This window comes from Sciurus carolinensis, chromosome X (assembly GCF_902686445.1).
Source record: "Sciurus carolinensis chromosome X, mSciCar1.2, whole genome shotgun sequence".
Classification (NCBI taxonomy): domain Eukaryota; kingdom Metazoa; phylum Chordata; class Mammalia; order Rodentia; family Sciuridae; genus Sciurus; species Sciurus carolinensis.
The window spans coordinates 45,563,340-45,580,772 of record NC_062232.1 but is presented as its reverse complement, the minus strand read 5'-3'; the positions used below and the strand labels follow the sequence as shown (position 1 = coordinate 45,580,772).

The 17,433-nt window shown below is 35.9% G+C and overlaps 1 protein-coding gene across 3 annotated transcripts in view; it reads right to left on the bottom strand.

Annotated features, from left to right (window-relative positions):
• Positions 1-17,433, bottom strand: part of Klf8 (KLF transcription factor 8) — a 270,827-nt gene that overhangs the window by 117,600 nt on the left and 135,794 nt on the right. For all 3 annotated transcript variants that reach the window (XM_047536809.1, XM_047536807.1, XM_047536810.1), the window contains one exon: positions 9,623-9,699. The gene's annotated coding sequence lies outside the window, so the exon portion shown is untranslated. The remainder of the gene's footprint in view (positions 1-9,622; positions 9,700-17,433) is intronic.

Below are 17,433 nucleotides of genomic sequence, written 5' to 3'. Positions count from 1 at the left end.
ATGACTTTCTATGAACCAGGAAGTGGACACTTACCAGCTAATGAAATATGCTAGCATCTTCATCTTAGACTTTCTAGCCTTCAGAACTGTGAGAAATAGACTGATGTTGTTTATCAATCACCCAGTCTATGAACTTTGTTATAGCGCCTGAACAGACTAATGTAAGTTGAGAAGTTAGGAGTTAAATATGGCAGCCTGACATTGGAGCCCACTATCTTACACTATAAAATTGATTCAATTAAAAAGGTAAAGATGAATAAATTTGAAGAAACACTAGAAGGAGACAGCCAATCTCTTAGTTGATCAAGAACTAATTATGCAACCTGCTGGTTCTGCAGATATCTTGCTTTTATACAATTTTCCTTTTTAAATATGACTATCTGAAAGTCACATATTTAACAAAATGGTTAAACAAATTGCCCCACTATTCCTAACAGTTCTGATTAAAGAAGAGTCTGAAATCAATGGTAAGCTGAGGTTAGATATATTTTAATCAACCAAGTTCTTCGTGTATTCCTTTCCAAAGATAATACAGCTGGACAAACTAAATTATAAATTCTGTAAGGAGGACAGGATCATGATTTTGTTACAGAATGTAAAAGTTCAGTAAATGTAAAACCCCAATTCTGCCTGACACTTGAACTTGCTGCTCAGCACACAGCACATACTTGTAATATAGTGGATGCTAAGAAGTATTTGTTGGATGGATTTTATTTCAAAGAGGATCATGCTAATATTCAACAGGTGGCTCAAATGTAGGAGAGGGGAAAGCTACAACACGAGGGTACTACTTGTACTGAAATGAGCTAGGATAGTTATATCAATGTCTCTGATTTTTACAAGGTGTTCTAGGGCTTGGAGAGTTGTATCTTATCAAAAAGCTATTTAAAAACTCATTATGATAATTTACTAGAGCAAGATATTGCATCAAAGAAAGTATAAAATGAAAGTTCTAACCTGTTATGATGCTTATTAACTGTTAAAATATTTCAAAGGCAAAACACTTCAAATTCTCGCACACTCTACACCAATATCTTGACAAAGTTCACAACCCAGTCCCCATTCATTACTTTAACTCAAGTGCATTTGAGAAAAATAATGAGAAAAGCAGGAAGCTGTCTGAGACTCTGTGAATGTAATGATGTTGAACTGTAGACTGCCCTACGCATCTTCCTTATTCATCTGCCTCCTGTTACAATCACACGGAGTTCTCAGAGAAATTTTCTTTCCAAGTGGCTTTTTCAAGAAAACAATTCTCAAAGCAAAATGAAACTTACCTCACAATGGCAGATACCCGGAGTCTCTAGCACAAGCTACATAGCCCAAATTCAGTTCTCAAAAGTTCTGGTGAGTTAATATACAGCACAATGACTATTGTTAATAATACCGTATTGTTTATATGACATTTATTAAGAGAGCAGATCTTGAATGTTCTCAGTATACACAGAAAGAAAATGGTAACTATGTGAGGTGATGAATGTGTTAATTAGCTCGTTTGGAGGAATCACTTCATAGTATATAGATACAGAAGAACATCACACTGCATACCATAAATACATTCAACTTTCATTTCTCAATTATAATTCAATAAAAGTGAGGAGAAAATCAACATCAAACTGATTCTGTTTCTTTTTACAGTGGTGGATATTGAACCCAGGCTCTTGTGTATGGTAGAATAGCATTCTTATTTATATATTCATTTATTTTTTGTGGTGCTGGGGATTAAACCCAGGGCTTTATGCATGTGAGGCAAACACTCTACCAACTGAGCTATATCCCCAGCCCATAGATTAGCACTCTAACATTGAACTATATCCCTAGCCCTTACCTTCTCCCTTAACAACCCCGCCCCCCGACACCACCCAGCTTTCTAGGTTCTTTTTAGTAAGTTGCAATTTCTGAAACTCTGGCAACAACATTGTTTTCTGGAAGAAAAGGAAATCCATAAGAATAAGAAGACCAAAATCAGCTTTTAAAGGAGTGTATATTTTCCACTCAATTTGTAGTTAGTTTTTACTGGTCCTTTCATCAATTTTTCAAACTGGCTCCTCTCAGGCCACTTTTGCATAAATACTTTGTTGCAACAGAGCCAATCATTCTCTCAGGATTCCTTCTGGCTCCACCTACTCATAGCCATTCCTTCCAGATTGAATTCCACATGAGCACTCACATATGCTGCCAAGATCCCTTTGGCCAAATGCTACACCTGAGAATATCAAAGCAGTGTCATGCCATGCAGTAACAGTTTTAATTTTATAGAAGACATAGTCTGGGACCCAGGGCAAAGAGCTTGGAAAACCCAGAATAAAGAATCATATCAGAGAAGAAATCCTGCTCTAGATATTAAGTTCACCACCAGTTAAACAGGTTAGTATTTAATCAAGTGTGTTTGATAACTTTAGTGGGGTTGTAACTAATGGAATAGCTTTTGGGTGGACAGGAAAGGACAGATGTTGAATTTTTACCCTTCTACTTATTATCTGTATGATCTTGGGTATGTTACATATGTGTTCTGTGTCTCAATTTTCTCATCTGGAAAAAGTAATAGTAAGATTTTACCTGATAGAACTGTCATATATTTTTAATGATATATTCCATACAATGTTCTTAGAATCTTGCTTAACACAAGGTAAATACTCAGTATGTGATGTTATTATTATGTAAACGTCAGATTTCAACCCTGATAACCACTTCATTTCACTAAAGGTGTATTCATTACACTGAAAGATAGTTTACTACATAATGACTACCTATCTGTCTTGAGGACACCTCGAGCTTGATTATTCAATCTCTGAGTATCACTCATTAATTGGGCATGGAACCACTCTAAAATGTACAGGGAATAAAGATTCTTTTGCTTATGTCTTCCAAATGTTAAAGAAACTTTATTGACTCCCAAAACTAGACCCAGTAACAAAAATTATCAGCAGATGTGCCTTTTCAGATTTGTCTGTTTCTATCTCCAGAATAAGAACAATCAATACTTGTTCAAAGAAAACAACTTAAGAAACTATCTATACTTATGACTTGAACTGTTTTTTAACTTAACAATTTTTAATTGACTCACTTGAAAAATGAATTTATTTAAAGAGAAAAATACATTACTATAAATGGAAAACAGAATTAATGTTATGCATATTATTATATATTTAAAGAAATCCCTAACTCTTCAAAATTTTAAAATTTTACCAGGAAAGAGTGAGCTGCAAAATCTCTTCATTTTACAGGTGAAAGAAACTGAAGTATGGAGAAAAGACCACACACAAAATAAGCTATCACTGAGTAAAAAATAAAACTAAAACTTAAAGATCTTGAAGTCAAATTTAGTACTCTTTGTACAGTACTACCTTTGGTTTATATAAACTTTTAATGATTCTTCCCACCACTCCACATATCCCTCCCTATTACCTCAGGCAACCTGGGAAAATAAGTGATTTCTAGAACTATAGACCAAAATTTTTCTTAGTCCCTGATTCTGCTCCCATAGCAGATAGGCAAACTGAAGTAGAGGAAAATAATTTGCTTTAGCCCACACACACTACATAAAAATTATATCTATGTCCATATCAAATATAAAGGAAGTCATTCTATATTTTGCTTCTCTTGACAAGATAGTCATAACCCAAAGTTTACTGTCTTTCCTGCTGAATCATAGAGATCTACAAATCAAAGTTACAAAAGGTCTCAGAGGTTACGTAATTGCAAATCCCAATAACAAATGACACTGAGGCTTCAAAGGAACAAGCGCTTGGGCAAGGTCGTACAATAAATTAGTGGTAGAACAAGAAAAGTCACAGCTCAAAACTGTTCTCCTTGTTATATTTTAGTCCTTCCAAAGGCCTGGAATCATTATGCAGCAAGAAACATCATGGTTTACAATTTTGTATTTGTGGTATTAATTTAATATATTTTTTTTGCTATATTGAGAGGGCTCAAGGCTCAAACATGCCTTCTGTATCTACATACAGTATTTCCTATGGTCAACTTAATCCAGACTCTTGGCTTGGTAATACCATCTTAATGATAACTCTTAAATTTGAATATCTATCCTGGCACTCTTCCCTGAACATCAGATTTGCAGACACATTTAACCATTTGATAGCTTGATGTGGATATTTAATTAACATCTATAGTTTAGCATGTTCGAAGTAGAAGCATTGCTTTACTCCCCAAACCTTATCTTTCCTGAGTTTTCCCTATCTCAATTAATGGTACCATCATCCTGTCAGTTGCACAGGCTAAAAACTGTAGAGTCATTGTTGATTCTCCTTTTCCCCTCCTGACATATTTAGCTAATCATGAAATGTCAGTTCTATCTTCCAAACATATTCTGTATCTGTATCTGATCACTTCCATCTCCACTGCTACCAGGTTACTCTGGGCTACACTCATCTCTCACTGATAACAGAATCCTAATTTGTCTTGCTGGTTCCTCTACATTCCATTTTCTGTGGAGCATCCAGGGTGATTTTTAAAAATACAAATCAGATTATGTCATTCTCTTGCTTAATATTTTCCAGTGCTTCCAATTGCAATAAAATTAAAACTAACCATAGTTTATGAAGTTCAAAGTGACTGACAAAATCTAACTCTCCAACTTTACTTCCTGGTAATATATTCCTCATTCACTATGCTCAAGCCACATGGGCCTTTTGGCTGTTTTCCGAATACCCTCTTCATTCTTATCCCATGGCTTTTGTATTTGCTATTACTTCTTGGAATGTACTCGTCCCAGTTTTGCATAGCCATCATAGCTAAGGTATTGCAATTATTTTTAACCTTCCATCCGTGTGTGTGTGTGTGTGTGTGTGTGTGTGTGTGTTCTATAGCACTTACTGATATGTGAAAATCATTTCTTTTTCTTCTTTCCATGTATTAGACAAACTCTAAAAAGGAAGGGAGTTTTATTTGCTATATCCCTAACACTTATAATAGTGACTAGCAGAGTAGACTCAATAAATAATCCCTGAATAAATTAATCAGGAAAAAACAAAAGTTGCAGTGCTCCAAGAATTCTCAAAGCCTGAAATTTATATCACTGGTGGGACATGAGATGACTTTAGTTGGTATATAGATGAGTTTTTTTGTTTAATGATCATATATTTTTATCAATATACACCTCAAAATATTACTAGCATATATAATCTATAAGTATATGCTGTAGATACAGATATCACTGCTGAGAATAAAGCTAATCAAAAATAAAGTAGAGGTTATAAATAAAATATAAGTGCTATATAGATCTCTCAAAAGTTATCAAGGTGGTATATGTGTCACTAAAGTCTTGAAAATGTTGCTCAAAATCCAATAATATAGGTAACAATTGCTTACTATTACAATAGTTTTTAAAAATACCTAGGAAAAACCTGAAAAAGGAGGTAAAAGACATCTACAAGGAAAATTACAGAAAGTTGAAAAAAGAAATTGAAGAAGACAGTAGAAGATGGAAAGAATGCCCATGTACATTAATTGGCAGGATTAGTATAGTTAAAATAGTCTAAGTACCAAAGGGATGTACAGATTCAAAGCAAGTCCCATCAAAATACCAATAATATCCTTCACAGAACTAAAAAAATAATCTAAAATGAATATGGAACAGCAAAAGACCCGGAACAACCTAAGAAATTCTAAGTAAAAAAGATCAATGCTAAAGATACCACAATAACTGATCTGAAATTATATTACAAAATTGTATTAATGAAAACAGCACATTTCTAGAATAAAATCAGAAACATAGAACAATGGAATAGAAGTATGAGACAAATCTAAACAGCTATAGTCATTCTTGATTCTTGATTCTTGACAAAGGTGCCAAAACCATATATTGGAGAAAAGATAACCTCTTTAACAAATAGTACTGTGAATACCAGGTATTCATAGACAGAAGAATGAAATTAGATTCCTATCTCTCACCTTGCACAAAAGTCAATTCAAAATGAATCAAAGACCTAAGTATAAGACAGAAACATTACAACCTCTAGAAGAAAACATAGGAAAATCCCTTCAACATCTAGGTAAAGTCAATGATTTCCTAATTAGGACTCATATAACTCTGAAAATAAAATCAAGAATTGATCAATGAGATGGTCTCAAATTAAAAAGCTTCACAGGAATGCTTCTGCAAAAGAAACAACAGAATGAATAGACAGCCTACAGAATGGGAGAAAATCTTCACTAGCTACTCTTTTTTTGGTGCCGGGGGTGGGGATATTGGGGATTGAATCCAGGGCTTTAATGTTGAGTTACATCCCCAGCCCTTTTTAATTTTTGTTTTGATGCAGGGTCTCACTAAGTTGCTTAGGGCCTTGCTGAGTTGCTGAGACTGGCCTCAAACATGAGATCCTCTTGACTCAGCCTCCCAAGTCACTGGAATTATAGGTATTATGCCACCTCACCTGGCTTCTAGCTATTCTATTTTTTTTTTAAGATGACACCACCTTGAATTTTTATTTTGATTTCAAATTTTGATTTTCCTTTCATCTCCCATTGATTTTTATTTATTTATTTTTTTTAATTGTAAACAAATGGGATACATGTTGTTTCTCTGTTTGTACATGGTGTAAAGGCATACCATTTGTGTAATCGTAAATTTACATAGGGTAATGTTGTTTGATTCATTCTGTTATTTTTTCCCTTCCCTCCCACCCCTCCCACCCCTCCCTTCCCTCTATACAGTCCTTCCTTCCTCCATTCTTGCCCCCCTCCCTAACCCTAACTCTAACCCTAACACTAAACCCTCCCACTCCCCATTATGTGTCATCATCCACTTATTAGCGATATCATTCGTCCTTTGGTTTTTTGAGATTTCTTTTATTTTTTAAAGTACGTATTTTTTATTACAAAGATCAGATGAAATTCAGGACATTGAAAGGATTTTATAACTCAACACTCTTTAGGTTTCTTATTTTTCTGTAATTTTAACTTCTCATTTTAAAATTGAACCATATTACAATTCATTTTTTATTCATTCTTTTTAGTTATATATGATAGTAGAGTATATTTTGATATAATTATACCAGCATTGAATAGATCTTATTCTAATTAGGACCCCATTACTGTGGATGTACGTGATAGTGAGATTGACTGTGGTGTATTCATATATGTACATAGGAAAATTGTGTCATATTCATTCCACTGTCCTTCCTTTTCCCATCTCTTCTCCCTTCCTTCATTCCCCTTTGTCTATTCCATTGAACTTTTATTCTTCTTCTTCCCCCTCTTATTGTAGGTTAGCATCCACATATTAGAGAAAACATTAGACCTTTGGTTTTGAGGGATTGGCTTATTTCACTTGGCATGACTGTCTCCAGATCCATCAATTTACTGGCAACTGTCATAAAGTCATTCTTCTTTATGGCTGAGTAATATTCCATTGCAGATATATGCCATATTTTCTTTATCCATTCATCTGTTGAAGGGCACATAGGATGGCTCCATAACTTAGCTATTGTTAGTTGAACTGCTATAAACATTGATGTGACTACATCACTGTAGTACACTGATTTTAAATCCTTTGGATATATACTGAGGAGTGGGATAGTTGTATCAAATGGTGGTTCCATTCCTAGTTTTTTGAGTAATCTCCATACTGTTTTCAAGAATGGCTGTACCAATTTGCAGTCCCACTAACAATGTATGAATGTATCTTTTTCCCCTTATCTCACCAACATTTATTGTTATCTCATTCCAGTTAGAATGACAATTATCAAGAATGTCAGTTACTCATTTGACAGAGGGTTAATATCCAGAATAAAGAAACAACTGAAAACTCACCCCCCAAGAAAAATATTCAATAAATGGGAAAATAAACTAAGCAGACACTCCTCAGAAGAAGTACAAATGGCCAACAATTATGTGAGAATTTTTTTTCATATTTATCCATCAGGAAAATACAAATCAAAACTACATTGAGATTCTATTTCAAGTAATTCAGAATGGCAATCATCAAGAACACAGATACTGATAAATTTTGGTGAGGATGTGGGAAAAAAACTCATATAGTATTGGTGGAAACATAATTCTGTACAGTTATGATGGAAATCATTGTGGAGGTTCCTCAAATAACTAGAAATAAAACTACCATAAGATCCATCTATATCAACTCTTCAGCATTTTCTGAAATATTGTGAGCATTCTTGAAAGAAACATATATACCTATGTTTATCATAACATGATTCATAATAACCTAGTTATCACCTTATTGTTCATCAAAAGATGAGTTGATGAAGAAAATGTGGTATTTATATACAATGAAATATTATTCAGTCATATAGAACAACAAAATTTTACAATTTGTGGGAAAATGAACGGAACCGGATATCATCACTTTAAGCAAAGTAAGCCATACTCAGAAAGACAAATATGTTTTCTCTCATATGTGGATGCTGTGTGTTTGTGTGAGGGGAAGGATGTCATGAATATAGCAGACAGTCCACTAGTGCAAAGGAATGGGATTGTGGGAGGAGGAGGAGGAGAGGACAAGGGAAAGATTTGAGGAGTGAAATTGATCAAATTATTTTATAGGAATATAAGACTATGCCACAATGATACCCACTATTCTTTAAAATTAATATGCACCAATAAAATGTTCTGATTTATTTTTCTTTGGAAATACAGAGTAGTGGGATTACTGGATCATATGGTGGTTCTATTTCTAATTTTTTCAGGAACCTCCATGTGGCTTTAAATAATGGCTGTACTAATTTACATTCCCATCAACCATGTGCAAGGATTCCCTTTTCTCCACAACTTCATCAGCACTTGTTACCTTTAGTTTTCTGGTAATAGTGTTTTCCATTTTAAAATGATCTCTCATGTGGTTATGATTTGTATTTACCTGATGATTTGTGATTTTGAGTATTTTCTCCATTCAGTTCATACAACTGAATTGTCCAAATTCTTTTTAGAATACATGAATTTCAAAGCAATGGGTAGGAGATCATTTTACACATCTTGCAAGACTATTGCTATGATATTGCATCATAGTTTGTCATTCTTCTTTTATAATGTTATATAAAATAACAGTTTATCTTAATAATGTATGGTATCTTTGATTTAAGGAAATATAGTTAACTACCTCATGAGGTTTTTGTGGGAATATGAGTTCATGCCCATTAATTTCTTAGCTCTGTGCCTAATATGTAGGAGAACTAAATAAGCATCAGCTAATATTTGTCGAAGCTACCACTTTTAACTTCTTGCAAAATACTAGGCATTTACATAAACTGATATAATACATATTATTATATCTACTTGATACACGAGAAATCCCTATCATACAGAGATTAAATTATTTTTCGAAGTCATGGTTAGTAAATTGATAAGAAGTATTTGAACACAAGTAAAATCTCGTATGATTCTGAAACACATTTTTCCCTTTTAACTATGCCTCTTACACATAAACCTGTATTGGTTTGATAACATAACAATGAAAACAGTTTCTAAATGGAAGCCAGTCAGACTCATATACTTCAAGTACGTATTGACTGTCTAACAATGTCCTTACAGATAATTTGCAATGCTTGGTGCCACAGGGTAACAGGATGTGAGCTTGACAAATCACACTGGAGTTCAGTAGCAAGTTGAGAAATGGATTTGCATGCATAAAATAAACACTACTAACCTGTGTGACAGTGTGAATGAAATCACCAGTATGGGGTTTCAAAGTAGCTTCATCAAAGCCTTCTTTTGTCTTCAGACCTAGAGAATGGAGGCCACAGCATTTACTATGATCCAGGTACAGGCTTTCAATCTGACTTTTCTCTTTTTTTTCTCATTTATTAAATATTTATTCAGGAACCAGTATGTATTTGGCATTGTTCCAGGGGTTGGAGATACAACAGAAAACAAATTGTCTTTCCATGGAAGTTAATATATTAGTGAGGTTATGAAAACTAAACAATGATAAAACACAGATTACTGCTAAATTCTAAAAAACAAATAGAATGGAAAATGGTAAGTGGATGGAATTTTAGATAGGAGAGCCAACTCAAAGAATTTAATTCCCCTCATGTTAATTTTGTTTGGAGAATGTCACCAACATATACTCAACTGCCAATCCAAAGACAAAGGTTAATTTTTTTGATGTTGCTATTATTCCATATCTGTAATAACTCTTCAATGCATTATTTCCTTTCCACTGCTATGACATTAGGTCAACCTAACATTATCTCTCAGCAAAGGAATTATGAAGACTTCCAATAGGTCTCCCTAGCTCCAGTCTTTTTTAAAAAATGTCTTTATTGGTGGATAAGTTATACATAATAGTGGAGTTCATTTTGACATATTCATACCTACATATGATTTGTTCCATTTCAATCCCCAGTCTTTTTCCTTTGCTTCCCCATCTCTTTTCCTCTGATCCCCTTCCTCTATTCTATTGGCCTTTATTCTATTTAGTTATTAATTTTAATTGATATATTATTGATATATAAAAAAGTGGAATTCATTGTGACATAATCATACATGCACATAGAATAAATTGGCCAATTTCATTCTGATTTCTTCCCTTTTCCATCCTTCCTCCTTCCCCCACAAAACATACCCTTTACTTCAATATTCTCCCTTCTATTTTCATTGGTTCCCTCCCTTTAAAAAAATTCCTCATTTTTCCTCTACCTTCCACATATGAGAAAAAAATCTGACAGTAGAAATTCTAACTCTGGCTTATTTCACTTAGCATGATGTTCTCCAGTTGCATCCATTTACTAGAAAATGACATAATTTCATTTTTCTTTGTGGATGAGAAAAACTCAATTATGTATATCTATCACATGTTCCTTATTCATCCATATTTTGGTGAGCACCTGGGGCTGGTTTCATAACATGACTATTGTGAATTATACTGCTATAAGCCTTTTTATACATGTATCTTTATAGTATGCACATTTTAATTCTTTTGGATAAATACCAAGGGGTGGGATAGCTGGGTCATATGGTGATTGCATTGCTAGTCCTTTGAAGAATGTGCATACTGCTTTCCAAAGTGGCTGTAGTAATTTGAAGTCCCACCAATAACATATGAGTGTACCTTTCCCCCAAAATCCATGCCAGTATTTGTAATATTATTATTATTGTTATCATTTCTTCCTCCTCCTCATCATCATTTACTTTTTTATTTTGTTGGTTATTTTTAGTTACATATTACATTAGGATTCACTTTGATATAATTATTAAATTATGGACTATAATTTGCTCTAGTTCAGTCCCCATTACTACCTCTACCCATCCCCTCCTGCATCCACCTGTTCCCTTCCCTCTACTCCATGGTTTCTCTGCTATTTATTTATAGTTTTTTTAATATTAATATCTTCTGGATATATATTATGGTGAGATTCACTGTGGTGTATTCATATATGTACATAGGAAAGTTAGGTCAGATTTATTCCACTGTTTCCCTTATCAATCCCTCCTCCCTCACTCTCAATCCATTTCCTCTACTCGACTCATTTTCTTCTATTTTGATGGAATGCCCCCGTTTTCTTTTTCCCCCTTATTTTGGATTAGCTTCCACATATCAGAGAAAACATTTGGTTTTTGGGGATATGTTTATTTCACTTAGTACAACAGTCTTCAGTTGCATGCATTAACCAGCTAATGCTATAATTTTATTGTTATTTATGACTGAGTAAAACTCCATTGTGTGTATATACCACATTTTCTTTATCCATTCATCTGTTGACCAGCACCTAGGCTGGTTTCATAGTTTAGCTATTGTGAATTGAGCTGCTATAAACATTGATGTGGCTATATCCCTATAGTATGCTGACTTTAAATCTTTTGGACACATACTCAGGAGTGGGATAGCTGGGTCACATGGTATTTCTATTTCTAATTCTTTGAGAAATCACAATATTGCTTTCCAGAGTAGTTGCACTAATTTATAGTCCCAAAAACAATGTATAAGTGTACCTTTTCCCCCACATCCAACACTTATTAGTATTTGTATTTTTTTTTCTTGTACCAGATTTTTTAAAAATTTTGATTCATTGTACACAAATGGGGTTACAACTATCATTTCTCCAGTTGAACATGAAGTAGAGTCACACCATTTGTGTAATCATACATGTACATAGGGTAATGATGTTTGTCTCATTTCATTATCTTTCCTTCCCCCCGTGTATGTGTATTCTTGATATTCTGACTGGAGTGAGATGAAATCTCACTATGGTTTTGATTAAATTTCCCTAATTGTTAGAGATATTGAACATTTTTTCATATATTTGTTGGTCATTTATGTTTTTTCTTTTGAGAAGTGTCTGTTTAGTTCTCTTGCTCTCTCATTATTGGGTTATTTGTGGGGGATTGGTGTTAAGTTTTGGGGTTCTTTAAATATTCTGTATATTAATGCCCTATCTCAGTAATGGGTACAAAAGATCTTTTCCCACTCTGTAGGCTCTCTCTTCACAATCTTAATTGTTTCTGTGCTGTGCAGAAACTTTTAAAGCTGATGGCATTCCACTTATTGATTTTTTGTTATATTTCTTGCATGTTAAAAATTGTGTTAAGGAAGTCAGTACCTGTGTCAACATGTTGGAGTGTTGGGCCTACATATCCTTCTACCAGTTGCAGGGTTTCTGGTCTAATTCTGAGGTCTTTGATCCACTTTGATTTGACTTTTGTGCATAGTGAGAGATAGGGATCTACTTTCATTCTTCTCCATATGGCTATCCCATTTTCCCAGTACCATTTGTTAAAAAGGCTATCTTTTCTCCAACAAATGTTTTTGGTACCTTTGTCTAGTATCAGATAATGTTGTGATTTGGATGTGAGATGTCCCCCCAAAACTCACATGTGAGACAATGCAGGAAGGTTCAGAGGAGAAATGATTGGGTTGTAAAAGTCTTAACCCAATCAGTGAAATTAATCCCTGATGAGATTAATTGAAGTGGTAGGATGTGGCTGGAGGAGATTGGAATTGGGGTGTGGCTTTGGAGTATATATTTTGTATCTGGAGAGTGGAGACGCTCTCTCTTTGCTTCCTGATGCTGCAAGCTGCTTTCCTCTGCTACGCTCTTCTGCCATGATGTTCTGCCTCACCTGGAACCCTGAGGAATGGAACCAGCCTTCTATGGACTAAGACCTCTGAAACCATGAGCCCTCAAATAAACTTTTCCTCCTCTATAATTGTGTTGGTCAGATCATTTAGTTACATCAGTGAAAAAGTTGACTAAGACAGAGAACTATGTTTATTGGATTTGTCTCTTTGTCTTCTATTCTGTTTCATTGGTTCAATATGTTTTGGTGCCAGTATCATGCTGGTTTTGTTACAATAACTCTGTAATATAATTTGAGGTCTGGTATTGTGATGCCTCCAGCATCACTCTTTTTGCTCAGGATTGCCTCACATCACTATTTGGTTTTAAACTGCTTGAATTGCTTCAAGGATACTGCTGCTCCTGTAATGCTTAATTTTTTTTTCTGATTTTTTTTCCAGTTGTTTTTAAGGGGATGAGCTATTGTGCTTTTTCCTCTCTCTCTCTTTTGCCTCTTTCCCCTTCCCCACCCAAGTCTGTCTTTGGTGTTAGGAAATTGCTTATTTTCTACTCTGGTAACCAATCTTTAAGTCTCTCCAGGTTTCAGACTTTGTAATATTGGGTCTTAGAGCATTTATTTTGTCACCCACTTTTCAGATAAGCTTTTCCTTTACTCTCTCCTTTCTGCATTGGGAAATCAGGAATTGCTCCCTAGCTCCATTCCACCATCTTTTCACATGGATATTCCACATTATATTGCTACTTGTATAGATTAGTGTAATAGTGTGTGGACACCAAGTCTATTCATAAGGTGACTCTGCTTTAATTGTACTGTTACTTAAAAGGCAAATTTATGTTATAAAATAAAATACTTGTATTGTGCCAGGATTATAAAAATAAACATTTTAATAAAGATGTGAGAACATAAAAAATTGTCTGATAAAGAATTCAAAACAGTGAAGTAGAGGCATACCATTTGTGTAATCTTAAGAGAACTTTATGAGATAAAATGAAATATAAACAATTTGAAAAACATCAGTAAAACAATTTATAATCTGCTTGAGAAAACAATGAGTACACAGATGTCACAAGTTAAACAGAAATAATTAAGTGGAAGACTTCACTGATTGAAAAAATTACAATTGACAGCATCAACAGCAAAGTAGATCAAGCAGGAGAAATAATTTCTGAAGTTGAAGACAGGTCTTTTGGAATACAGAGGAAAAAAGAAAATAAATGAAAAGAAAAAATATTCAGAACCTACAATTAAGTGAACAGATATTTGCATTATGAGGGTTACAGAGAGAGAAGAGTTGGAGGAAAGGCACAGAAAGCATATTTTTTAAAACAATGGTTGAAAATATCTGAAGTCTTGGGAAAGATATGGACATCTAGATCAAAGAAGCACAAAGAACCCCAGTCAGATTCAACCCAGAAAGGTCTTCTCCAAAGCACATTATAATTCAACTGTCAAAAGTCAAAGACAAAAAAGAATTATAAAAGCAGCAAGAGTAAAGTCATTGGGAATCCCCAATAGAGCGTCAGTAGATTCATTAGCACAAAACTTGCAGGCTGGAGGAGAATGGGCTGTGATATTTCAAGTGCTAAAAGAAAAAAAAATTAGATCTACCACTCTATAAAGGAGGATGGAGATTCCTCAAAAACTAGAAATGAAACTACCATGTGACTCTGATACCTTACTCGGTATTTATCCAAAGAACTAAAAGCAGCATACTATTATGATACAGGCATACCAATGTTTATGGCAGCACAATCCACAATAACCAAGTTATGGGACCAGCCTAGGGTCCAGCAATAGATGAATGGATAAAGAAAATATGGTATGTATACACAATGGAATATTACTCAGCCACAAAGAAGAATGGAATTATGTCATTTTATGATAATTGGATGGAACTAGATAGCATTATGCTAAGTGAAGTAAACCAGAATCAGCAGGCCAAGAGTTAAATGTTTTCTCTCATGTGTAGAAGCTAGAGGAAAAAAAGGAATAAGAAAGGAGTATCTTATAAAAATAGAAGGGAGATGAGTAGAGTAGAAGAGGGGATGAAGGGGTCATGAGGAGGGGAGAGAAAGGGGAAGAACTGGGGAATGAAGTTGACCAAATTGTGTATTGTAAGTGTGTGAATTATATCACAATGCATTACAATTTCATGTATAATTATATTGCACCAAATAAATGAGCAAACATATAAACAAACAAACAAATAAAAAATAAATAAATAAATAAATGGAAGACCAATAAAGTAAAGTAAAGAAATCCTAGGGAGATATGAGGAGAGATAAAGAGGAAGTACAGGAGATTGAAATGGGAAAAAATATGCATTTATGAATAGTCAAAATGAGCCCCACTATTATGTATAATTATAATGCACTAATTTTTTGGGGGGTGGGAATTGACATAAGAGGGTTTATTAAGCAAACAGAGTGTCTCCCTGCTGGGTAAGAGAGAAAATGAGAGTAAAAGAGAAAGGGCATGTGCAAGAGAGAGTGTGAAAAGTGAGGAGGAGAAAGAGAGTAGGAGAGAGAAAAGAATAATGCACTAATTTTTTAAGAACTTCCAAGAATATCCTACACAATAAAGATATTCCTCAAAACTGACAAGGGAATGAAGTCTTCCCCAGACAAGCAAAAGCTCAGGGCATTAATCATCAATAGACTGAACTTAGTCTCGGGGCGATCCAAGATGGCGGCCTAGAGGGAGACTGCACCCCCTGTCACTCCAGAACCCAGGAGTTAAGAAGGGGAGGCATTGAGAGACTCGGACTGAAATAGAGCCACGGGTGAGTCTGCCCACTGGGTAAAGCTCGGCCCGGGGGGCAGGCCCAGATAGAGGTGGCTTATCGGAGCCGGGCAGGGCAGCTAGAGTCATCCACAGGCAGCCCTGCGCACTCCGGCGGTGGGCCCCGCCCACACAGCCAGCTTCTCCAGGTTCTCGGAACGGAACTGGCCCGCTAGTGAGAGCCTTTCTGACCAGAACAAGCTCCGAGTCCTGGAGCCAGTGCAGCTCAGCGTACTCTGGCACGCAAGCAGATTCAGGGTCCAGACAGGGCAGCCAGAGACTTCCCCAAGTAGTCTGGACCCCTGTGGTGGGAGGTGCCGTTCAAGGCTAGCTTCTCGGAGCTGACCGCCCAGTGAGAGACTTTCTACATAGAACCAGCCACAAGCCCCCGAACCAACGGAGAGCCTCGATCCGCAAGCAGCCTCTGGGATCAGGGCAGGGCAGCCAGAGAACTCTTCAGGCGGCTCTGCCCACTCCGGCTGCAGGCTCTCTTCACGGGGCGATCCAAGATGGCGGCCTAGAGGGAGACTGCACCCCCTGTCACTCCAGAACCCAGGAGTTAAGAAGGGGAGGCATTGAGAGGCTCAGACTGAATAGAGCCACGGGTGAGTCTGCCCACTGGGTAAAGCTCGGCCCGGGGGGCAGGCCCAGATAGAGGTGGCTTATTGGAGCCGGGCAGGGCAGCTAGAGTCTTCCCAAGGTAGCCTTCCACACTCCGGCAGTGAGCTCCTCCCACACGGCCAGCTGCACGGTGCAGGCCCACAGTGAGAGCATTTCAGCACAGAGTCAGTTCCAAATCGTGGAACCAGTAGGGGGCTAGGGGCAGTTTTCTTCAGATACGCTGCTTTATCAGATTCCTCCAAGACATCAGGCTACTGAAGGCTGGGAGGTGATACACTGGAAATCTACCGGGACACTATAAGCCAATAGCGGAAAACTGCAATATCTCAGGGTCCCACTGACAACTAACCAATATGAGAAAACAAGGGAAGAAAATGTCCCAAACAAACCTAGATACTACATCAATAAAACCCAATGACAGCACAGCAGAAGAAATGTCAGAAAGGGAGTTCAGAATGTACGTAATTAAAACGATTAGGGAAGCTAATGAGGAGATGAAAGAGCAAATGCAGGCATTGAAGGAGGAGATGAAAGAGCAAATGCAGGCATTAAATGATCGCACCAATCAACAGTTAAAAGAGGAAATACGGGAAGCAAGAGATCATTTCAATAAAGAGTTAGAGATACGGAAAAAAAAAACAAACTGAAATACTTGAAATGAAGGAAACAATAAACCAAGTTAAAAACTCCATAGAAAGCATAACCAATAGAATAGAGCACCTGGAAGACAGAACCTCAGACATTGAAGACAAATTATTTAATCTTGAAAGCAAAGTTGGCCAAACAGAAAAGATGGTAAGAAATCATGAACAGAATCTACAAGAATTATGGGATATCATGAAAAGGCCAAATTTAAGGATTATTGGGATTGAGGAAGGCTTAGAGAAACAAACCAAAGGAATGAACAATCTATTCAATGAAATAATATCAGAAAATTTCCCAAATCTGAAGAATGAAATGGAAAACCAAATACAAGAGGCTTATAGAACTCCAAACATACAAATTACAACAGACCCACACCAAGGCACATTATTA